Raw genomic sequence first — 9,624 nt, 5'->3', positions numbered from 1 at the left:
TGTCAGACAGGTAATGTGCCAACCTAAGCAATAAGGTCTGAAGGAAGCACATGTCACACCATGATGTGAAAACCTAATCATCATACTATGAACCACAGAAGGATCTGACTCTTATTTTATTCCTCCCAGCAGCTAGTCTACACCCAAGAATAAAAACAAAACAACAAAAACTCAGCATAGAAGTCTTTACTTGAGACTCAGATTTTCAAAATTCAGAAATGTGTTAGCTTCTCAGTAGATGAGTAAAGTGAAAATAAATTTAATTAATTAATTAATTAATTTTTTTTAGTTATAGATGGACACAATACCTTTATTTAATTTATTTATTTCTATGTGGTGCTGAAGATTGAACCCAGTGCCTCATACCTGCTAGGAAGTGCTCTACCACAGAGCAACAACCCTGGCCCTGAAAATGAATTTTCTCAGCAGCAGAAATTTCATTCTAGTCTGCATGATGTGACATCGTTTGGGGGACAGCGTTCACAGGCCTAGCCAATACTGTGGCCTATATCCTACTGTTGAGTTGTCTCTTTTCCAACTGCTTACCCACTTTATATTCCTCTGACACAGCCTCAAAAAGGACAGAGAGAAAAGAGTATTTTCAACAGATGCTGAGTCTATAACGATGACATACATAGTGATACTCAACACCCAGGGATTCACATACACTTGCCAATCCAAAGCCAATTTTTCTTCATAATGGCAAACTTTTCAGATATCCAAAGGTTTCACGGTGATTATCAGACAATTCAACACAAAAGCTGCTCCTGTTCTTTGCTGCATCCCTATTGGGCTTTCCATTCATCCAGAATGACAAGGTCATCATAGTGCTTTACAACCAATTTTAAGATTTCTCTTGAACATTAAAGTCACACTTGGAATCAGGTGACATCGCAAAACCCTTTTTGAAAGTCATTACTCCCATCCGACCCAGAATGACAGGGTTACATTCAGAATACAGACCAACACAGTAAGTGGGAAGTTGAACTTGTAGGATTTGATTTGGTCACATGATAATTTCAACAAATCTTGACTTTGGGAATGGGAGACAGCCATATGCAATTTGATAGACTGCCAATCTCAGATACATTATGCATTATACCGTATGTCACTGACTTCAAGGATGATTTTTGAACCAGTTCATTTTGAATGCCACTTATGAAAGATCACATCTTTGACATTTGATATGACTGATGATTAGTCTCTGAACTATAAAGCATTCCATTCCAGAGAAAGATGTGTATAGTGAAATAAAAATCTTTCCCCTGAAGAACTCTGCTTGGTTCTATTTTTCCTTTTCCAAACTTTTCATGATATTTTCAGTGTCCCAGATATGCTTATTCTGACACAGTCTTGATTGACATAGACTTTCACCCAAGGTTCTATCTAATCTGCAAATAAATTCTCCAGAATCAAGGGACATATTTCTATCTACAGTGAAAAGTAAAGCAAACCCAGTTTTCAGACCTGTCTGTACAAACCGTATAGTTACTCACTTCCAGGGATGAGGATACAAGGATATCTCTGCTGGGAGAAAATGATGTATTAGTATCTGGCAAGCAGGACATATATTTTGATGGGCCCCATTTTATTTGCAATTCAAAACTGGCAAATGTTCTTTTAAATATTAGTTCTGATGACTTGAAAAAAAAGACGTCGGAATTTTTTAAAAAGATATCAGAAGCTGTGGGCCCTCCTTCCCCTAGTTTGAGTGTCAATCAGAAAAGAACTTTCTCCCAAAATATAAATTGCTCTAAGTTACTGTGCTGTTTTAATTACAAATGATTATAAACCATCATTATAATATTTTATATTTTCTGGGGAGAGACAAATCGATTAAATTGTATTTGGCATAGCCATATCTGTGTGATTAATTTTCATGGAGAAATAGGGAAAGAGAAGCAGTGTGGTCTATCATTGCCTATTTTCATGTGGTGGACCTTTGAACTTATGGAAAATGTGGAGTCATTTCAAATGAGTGCTTTACATGGACAGCACCCAGTGACAGTATTTATACCAGACCACCTGGTGTAGGCATAAATTGCAACAGAGAGGTAGAAGAAATAACACTGTAATAATTGGGGGTTAATTTCAAACACAGGAAATAATTGTTTCCTTGTCACAAGAACTCCAATAATGTTTCTGGGATATTTTTGCTAGAGGGATATCAAAGATATTTAATTCAACAGTGAAATTTTATTGAGAGGAGACAGGCTGAGAGAAGTTATACAACTACTTATGATTTATTGATGGCAATGCTGGAGTGAGAAGCCAGATTCCTAGGGTTAGGCCAACATTTTCCCAACTGGCAGCTCTGAATAATTGGATTCCTCTACTGGAATCTGGCTTCACAGCTCTTAGGCGGGAAGAAAGAGAAAAATCTGGTTCCCTTAGGTTGTGTCCCAAAGATTGTATCCCATTCCACACATATGGTCAGAGGTGTGTGATTATGTAGTTACCCAAGACCATGTTTCTCTTGCAGTGGGCTGGAAGATGGGTTGACATTTGACCTGACTGGCTGGATATCCAGGCATCTGTACTGAAGATTCAGCTTTCTAATAGTTTGGTTACTTGAAAAAGGTGTGCACAGGGTGCTGGAATCAGAATCAAAGGACATATTCTTATGAATTTCTCAGAACCCTTTCTTATGGCTATTTAATAAGGGACATTTTAGTTGTCATTAGGATGAAAAGTGGAAAAGAAATTTAGCAAGGTTGAAATTAGCTGTGGGAAGAAATAAACAGCTCCCATGGCCTCTGAGAGTCCCATAGTAGGATGGTTTTCTTGAGAACTTTATTTACAACTCTCAGATGTTAAAACCAGCTGCTTACAAATATCTTTCATATCTTTCTCTACTCTCAAGGAACATGATCTAAATATGAATCATCACAGGCACCGAGATCTTGGCTAGAAAAATCTTCCTAGTGACACAGTATCCTCTTCCTTAAGAAGTGCCAGAGGAATTCTTTCCATTGCTTCTTCCTCAGAAGAGAGGCAATGGGGTGGAATGGAAAAAGCACAGGTTTTGGCGATAATTAGACTTGAGTTTTAATTTTGACTCAGCTGCTTAGTGATTGACCTGACAAGTAAATTAAACTCTCTGAGTCACAGTTTTCTCATCTAAAAATGGAGATAATGTTACCTATTTCAGAAGTTAGTGGCAAAAGTGTTTATAAAAATATATGTGAAAGGTTGAGGTTGTGGCTCAGTGGTAGAGTGCCTAGCACCTGTGAGGCACTGGGTCCGATCTTCAGCACCATATAAAAAATAAAAAATAAATAAAATAAAGGTATTGTGTCCATCTACAACTAAAATAAAAATTAAAAATATGGGTGAAGTACCCAAACAGTAGATTCTGAATAAAGCATAACTTGCAACTATAAATTTTTTTTTTTAGGTTAGGCGTGGCTAACTAGAGCAGAGCACTGACTTCCTGTATCACAAAAGCTTTTGAGAGTTTATTGCCCTATGAATTCCTAACACTTGCCAGTGTTGGTATGTGTTGGGGGTGGAGGGCTGGATGAGAGCAGACAAAGCAAGACACTGGTTCTTATCTTTTTTACTAAAATTTTAGTACTTTGTAAAACCTTTTTCTTTCTCATTCCTTTGTTTCTCATTTGCCTTTTAATAGTATTTACTTTTCAAATAAAAATAGTACATTAATACATTCTTGTTAGGAAATGTGAACAGAAGCACCCCTGTCATTCCTTTTTTCTGACTAGGGGTGAATCAAAATAGCTGCTGCTATAGAGATGAAATGCTAGCAAGTAAACAGTCAAGGCTGGCTCTTCCTGTGAGAAGTCAAAATTGTCTTAAGTATTCTTGTGGGTTCATTTTTCCATATGAAGGTTAGAAGCAGTTTTTCAAGTTTTGTCAAAAGTCCTTTGGGATTTTGATTTGAGTTACATCGAATTATAAGTTGATTTTAAGAGAATTAGCACCATTAAAATGTTGAATATTTTCCATTACAAGCAGAGTTTTTCTCCAAATTTTCTAGTTTGTTTTTATTAAAAAAGCTCTTCAGTAATTTTTTTGGTTTAATTTAAAAATTAAAATTAAATGTGAATATACATAAAGACCATGAGATTTTTTTCCTATGTACTTTGTAGTTCTTTTGCTATTAGAAGTGGAATCATTATCTATTAATTTATAAATAAGATATTTTAAAAATAGCAAAATTAATTTTGATATTAACAGCTTTTTTATAATAGTATGTTTACTTTATATCTAGCCACATGACTAAATTCTTTGTTAGTTCCAATAGTTTTATGGTTGTTGCTTAGGAATTTCTAGGTGGGCAAACACATTGGGCAAATGGGGCAGATTATTTCTTCCATTCAAAGTTGTATACCTTATGTCTTCTTTTGTTGTGGTTCCTGTGGTGTTGGCCAGATTTTCCAGTAGTAGGTTGATGAACAGTGATATAGATCCTTCTTACTTTATTATTCAGTAATTCTTCCTTACTTTAGTGAGAATGCTTCTGTTTTTCCCCACTAGGTATCATTTCAACATAAATTTCTAGTAGATAATTTTTATGTGATAAGAAAAGTTTTCTTCTGTTCTGAATTTGTGAATTTTAAAAAATCAGGTTGTGCTTTTACCTTTATTAAATGTTTTCCCAGCATCTATTGAGATCGCCATGAATTGTCCTCATCTGACCTGGTAACCATCCTACTTACATTCATGGGATATATCCTATTTGATCACACTATATTCTGTGTACTGTCAGAGTCAACTAATATCTTATTTTGGATGTTTGGTCTTGTTCCCATCCCCAAGATATCTATTATATATTTGTGAATATTCTAAAATCTGAAAAATCCCAAATCTAAAACTTTGAGATATAATTCACCTTCTACTTATGGCTAATATTTGACAATTCAAATGGGAAATAAAGGGAGGCCCCTTTATCCTCCTTTCTTTACATTTGCATTGTTGTATGTATATTTCATCTACATAATTAACACCACCGCAGGCAATGTAATGGTTTTTCTTTCCATAGTCACACGTTTTAAGCAACGTAAGAGGAAAAAATAGTCTACTTACCTAGATATTTATATTCTTTATTCATCGACACATTCCCTTGGTGTGTGTCATGTGTGTCATTTTCCTTCCACCCGAAGAATTTCATTTGGTGTTATTTAAAGATAGGTAGGCTACCAACAACTTCCCTTAGTTTCCTGTCTCAAAATGTCTTTATTTGCCTTCATCCTCAAAAGGTGTTTTCATGAAATATGGAATTCTGGGTAGTCTATCGTTTTCTCCCAGCACTTTATTCATCTGTCTTGTGCCCTATACCTAAAGTTTTATTTGTCTCTGGTTGATTGCAAGCTGTATTTATCGAGCTTGCTCCTTTTCATGATTTCCCTGACATTCTCTGACTCTCAAGGGCCCCCTTTTCGTGGTCTTTTGATAGGAAGCTGGTGTTTTAGCCTTTCTATGTTCTTACATATTTCTCATAACTGGGTCTGCCTCAGTAGAAGAGGGTAGAGAGAAAAGAGAAAGAAAACAAGTAAGAGAGATTCCCCAATACTCTCCAGAGCACAGGGACTCCCTTTTCAATTCCTCTGGTAATGAAGGAGTTTCTCGGAGTGCAGGTGCCTGCAAACTCACCACTGCTGCTGCTGTTGCAGTTTCATGACTTGCCATCAGGTAAGGCCAGGGGCTTAATGAAAGAAAGAGAAAAGGTACACTTAAGATCCTGCAGGGTTCCCCACCTGGTCCTCTGGCTAGAAGGAGAGAGCCTGTCTGGAGCTTTTCTGTTCCCTCCTGCTATGCAGTTCCAGGATTTGGGTTGCCCTAGAGTCTAGGTTAGGAGTTATATGTAGAAAAATAAGAAACAGGAAACTCACTCCTGTACTGATTGTTCTATGAGTTTTGAGGAAGAGATAGAATGGAAGAATTTTACTCGTTTTAGTCAAAGCCAGAATTCTGTGAGATCAAAATTTGAATAATCTAATTTCCCTGATTACATATGGTGATGAAAGATTGCTAGTGCCACAGAGGCTTGCCAAAGCATATGAAAACTCTTGGAGAAAGGTAACAGAAGTCTAGGCTCAACTTACTAAATTTTTCATTTATAATATCTGGTACTGAATAAAATATAATCAGACATAGTTCCAGAATCCACAGAGCACTGTCAGTTGTCTGTAAATTTTATTCTTTGAATTTGGTAGACAAGGTTGGAAAGAAGTTGGCGGGGAGCTGCTGGGGTCTCTGCAACACTGGAGGGCATAACCTGCCCACTCGATAGTAGTGGAGAAGAAGCTGGCTTTGCCAGCTGTGACTTTTAAAGCTGAGGCTGGCAGGCATCTCCAGCTTGATTAACTGCTAACACCAAAACAGGCTTTCTTAGCTTCAGAGGCCTGAAGCTTACATATTCCCCACCTGCCAGAAGAAGTGTAGAAACTCTGATTTCAGTATCTACTAATATAGGAATTTCATACCTTTTCAGGCAAGTATATTATTTTAAATAATTTGGTAAAAGATTAATTGTAATATTTTCTGTCTGCTGTTTAAGTAAATGTTTATTTTCTTTATAGTAATATGAATAATCACATCATATAATCTGATTTATAAAAAATGTAACTACTATAATCTGTAAATTTCTTTACTCCCTAAATTGAGAGACATCTATATTTAGATTCCTGTAGATAAAACTTCAAGTGATGGACATGTGCCATGTATGTAGTTGCTTCCTCCTCAAGGGAACTTATGCTTTATCTGCTTTACCATCTCTATTTCTTACTACTTTATTACTTATAGAGGGCTTATTTATTATCTAAACAAGAGAAAAGCCTGAGACAAAATATTTTATTTATTCAATAAACAACACAGGTAGTTGCAGCTATAAAGTAAACCTGCCACAATTATAGCACTAGAGAGGGGTACAGTACTCTTCAGTTAAGGTTATGGATCCTTTGCGTGGAATGAACCCTTCTGTGAACTTTTTTTAGAGCTCCCTTAGGAGTTGCTCTTCATACACAAATGTGTGATCAGACACAAACACAGTAGAGGGCGCCGCAGCATAACACAAGAGCCCTGGGGCCTCCAAATAGCTCCGTGATTATTGGGCCTTTGCTCAATTCTTACCCTTATGGTTTTCTTTCTTTCTTTTGTACCAGGGATTGAACTCAGGTGCACTGGACCACTGAGCCATATCCCCAGCTCTATTTTTTGTATTTTATTTAGAGACACTGAGTTGCTTAGCACCTCGCTGTTGCCGATGCTGGCTTTGAACTCGCAATCCTCCTGTCTCAGCCTCCTGAGCCTCTGGGATTACCGGTGTGCACCACTGAACCTGGCACACTTATGATTTCTTGACCAGCATCTGGAGAATGTTTATAATGTACAAAGCATATTGAGATGCAAAGATGAATTTGACTCAGTTCCTGCTTGAAAGAAGCTTATCTGCAGTCAAGTAGAGGAGATGAATGTGTATGTTAACTAACTAAAATAACAACAGCTTACTTTCCACAATGTTTTGGGCACCATGCTTAGGGCTTGGCCTTTATTATCTCAACTCTTCAAACTAAGAGTGCTTCTAATTAGGTATTATTGATAAGTCTAGCATCATATCGAGAAGTGCAATAGTAGAAGAATGAGAATGCTTGGGAAGAAATAAGAATCTACCTAAGGAAGTTAATAGAAAGGAAGGGGGAGGTGGCATTAACTATTTACCTGTTTGCTTTTTCCTCATCTGTGAGCTAGTGGGGTGCACATACTATCTTGTTCAGTTTCAAACCTCAGTGCCCAGCCTCAATAAATACCTGATAGATAGATAAACAATGTTTGAGCTGGATCTTCAATGGTGAGTAGATTTTCATGAGACAGAAAACAAAACAAGACAAACAGACAAAAATATCACCCACTCCCTCAGGCCTACTAAGCAGAGGGTGCATCCTAACAAAGCCATTGAGATAGGATGTGAGAGTCAGAGAATATCAAGTAGTTTGAATTAAATAGATTGAATGAAGTGGGGGAAGAAGCTGGTTGGTTTCTCAGCAATCGCATAACAAATATCCTAAATGGAGTGGCTTAAACAACAAGCACTTAAAATTGCTTATGAGTGTACAGGATAGCTGGGGGTGAGGGTTCTACTGATCTGGGGCAGACCTGATTTTAGCTGGACTTGGTCATAGATATGCAGTGATGTGGTGGGTAGTGTGGGGCTGGTTTGCTTAGGATGTGTGGTGGTTGACTGATGTTGGCTGGGTGGATAGAAGCAATGGAGCCATGTGTCTTTCAACATTGACTATGACAGCCCTGGCTTGTTCATGTGGCAGTGCAAGGGTTCCACAGAGGTGGGTAGATATGGGCAAGGCCTCTTGAGATGTGGCTTGGACGTGGTACTTTCTCTTTCTGCCACATTCTACTAGCCAAGGAAAGTCACAACCTAGCTTAAATTCAAGGTTGGGGGGATGGACTACATCCCTTGATATGAGGAGCTACCAAGTCAAAATTGTAAACATGGGGTGCAGGGAGGGGAGCAGGCTTGGAGACATGTTTGGTTTCAAGCTATTTTAGTTGAGGTCGCATACGGTTATGGTTTGGATCTGAAATATCCCCCAAAGTCTTATGTATTGAAGGCTTGGTCCCGGATGCAACAATATTCAGAGGTGGAGCTTTTCAGAAATGATCATATCATGAGGGCTTTGACCAGTGATTAATCAATTCAGTGGATTAATAATTTGAATGGACTAGTAGGAGTTTATAGAAACTATAGGCAGGTGGTGTATAGGTCAGAGGGTTGCGGATGTAGATATAGATCAGTGGTAGAGTGCTTGCCCTTGGGGACTGTATCTTATTCTTGGTCTCTTCCTCCTGGCTGCCATGTGTTAAGAAGCTTTCCTCTACTCGATCCTTCCACCATCATGTTTCTGCTTCAGAGACAGTTGACTGACCCTCTGAAACCATAAGCCAAGATAAATCTTTCCTCCTCTAAGTTATTTTTGTCAGGCATTTTGATCACAGCAACAGAAAGTTTACTAACACGGATACCAGAGGGTTATCACCATCTGAATGCCAAGTATGCACTTTATTTTGTAGGAATCGGAAGCTCTCAAAGGCCTGACATAGGTTTGCATTTTCAAAAGATCTCTCTGGCAGTGGCATGATAAAAAGTTCAGAGGGAGAAAGCTCGAAGGCAAAGTTCCTTTGAGGAGCCTAACGCAACTGTACAAGATAATATGGGTTTGAACAGCATTCATGACATTAATTTATTCCATCTAGTCTGCCGAGTTAGATCAAGATCATCTCCTCTATTCTCTGCCTCCACTAATTCATTTCACACAGAGATTTACAGAAGTGAGTTTAAACATGTGGGTCTAGAAATTAATTTAGATGGTCTCTAAGTTTTTTCCCTATGTTATATTTTCATCATTCGGAGAATAAGAAACTTGTCTATGGTTGTTTCAAATGCTTTCAGCATGAAAACTCTCTTAAAGTCATTATTTTACATGAAAGAATAGTTTGTGGAGAATCAAGAAAGTTATTTTGAGCCAGAGAAAAATGTGATCAGAGCTGCTACTTTTGGTAAGTTAAATTTCACACTGGAATAGGATGTATTAATTGGGGAAGTTGTACTGGGGGACCTATTTTGAGACTGCTTTGGTTTGGATCTGG

The 9,624-nt window shown here is 37.7% G+C and overlaps 1 non-coding gene across 1 annotated transcript; it reads right to left on the bottom strand.

The window, feature by feature from the left end:
* LOC114089071 (small nucleolar RNA U13) lies at nt 1-104 on the bottom strand. Its single transcript, XR_003582125.1, has one exon. It is a non-coding gene; the product is annotated as a small nucleolar RNA U13 (small nucleolar RNA).
* Between the last annotated feature and the right edge of the window lie 9,520 nt (nt 105-9,624).

The sequence above is a fragment of the Marmota flaviventris genome, chromosome 9 (genome assembly GCF_047511675.1).
Source record: "Marmota flaviventris isolate mMarFla1 chromosome 9, mMarFla1.hap1, whole genome shotgun sequence".
Lineage (NCBI taxonomy): Eukaryota > Metazoa > Chordata > Mammalia > Rodentia > Sciuridae > Marmota > Marmota flaviventris.
The sequence above is the reverse complement of the archived record's forward strand: the minus strand, read 5'-3'. Positions and strand labels throughout refer to the sequence as shown.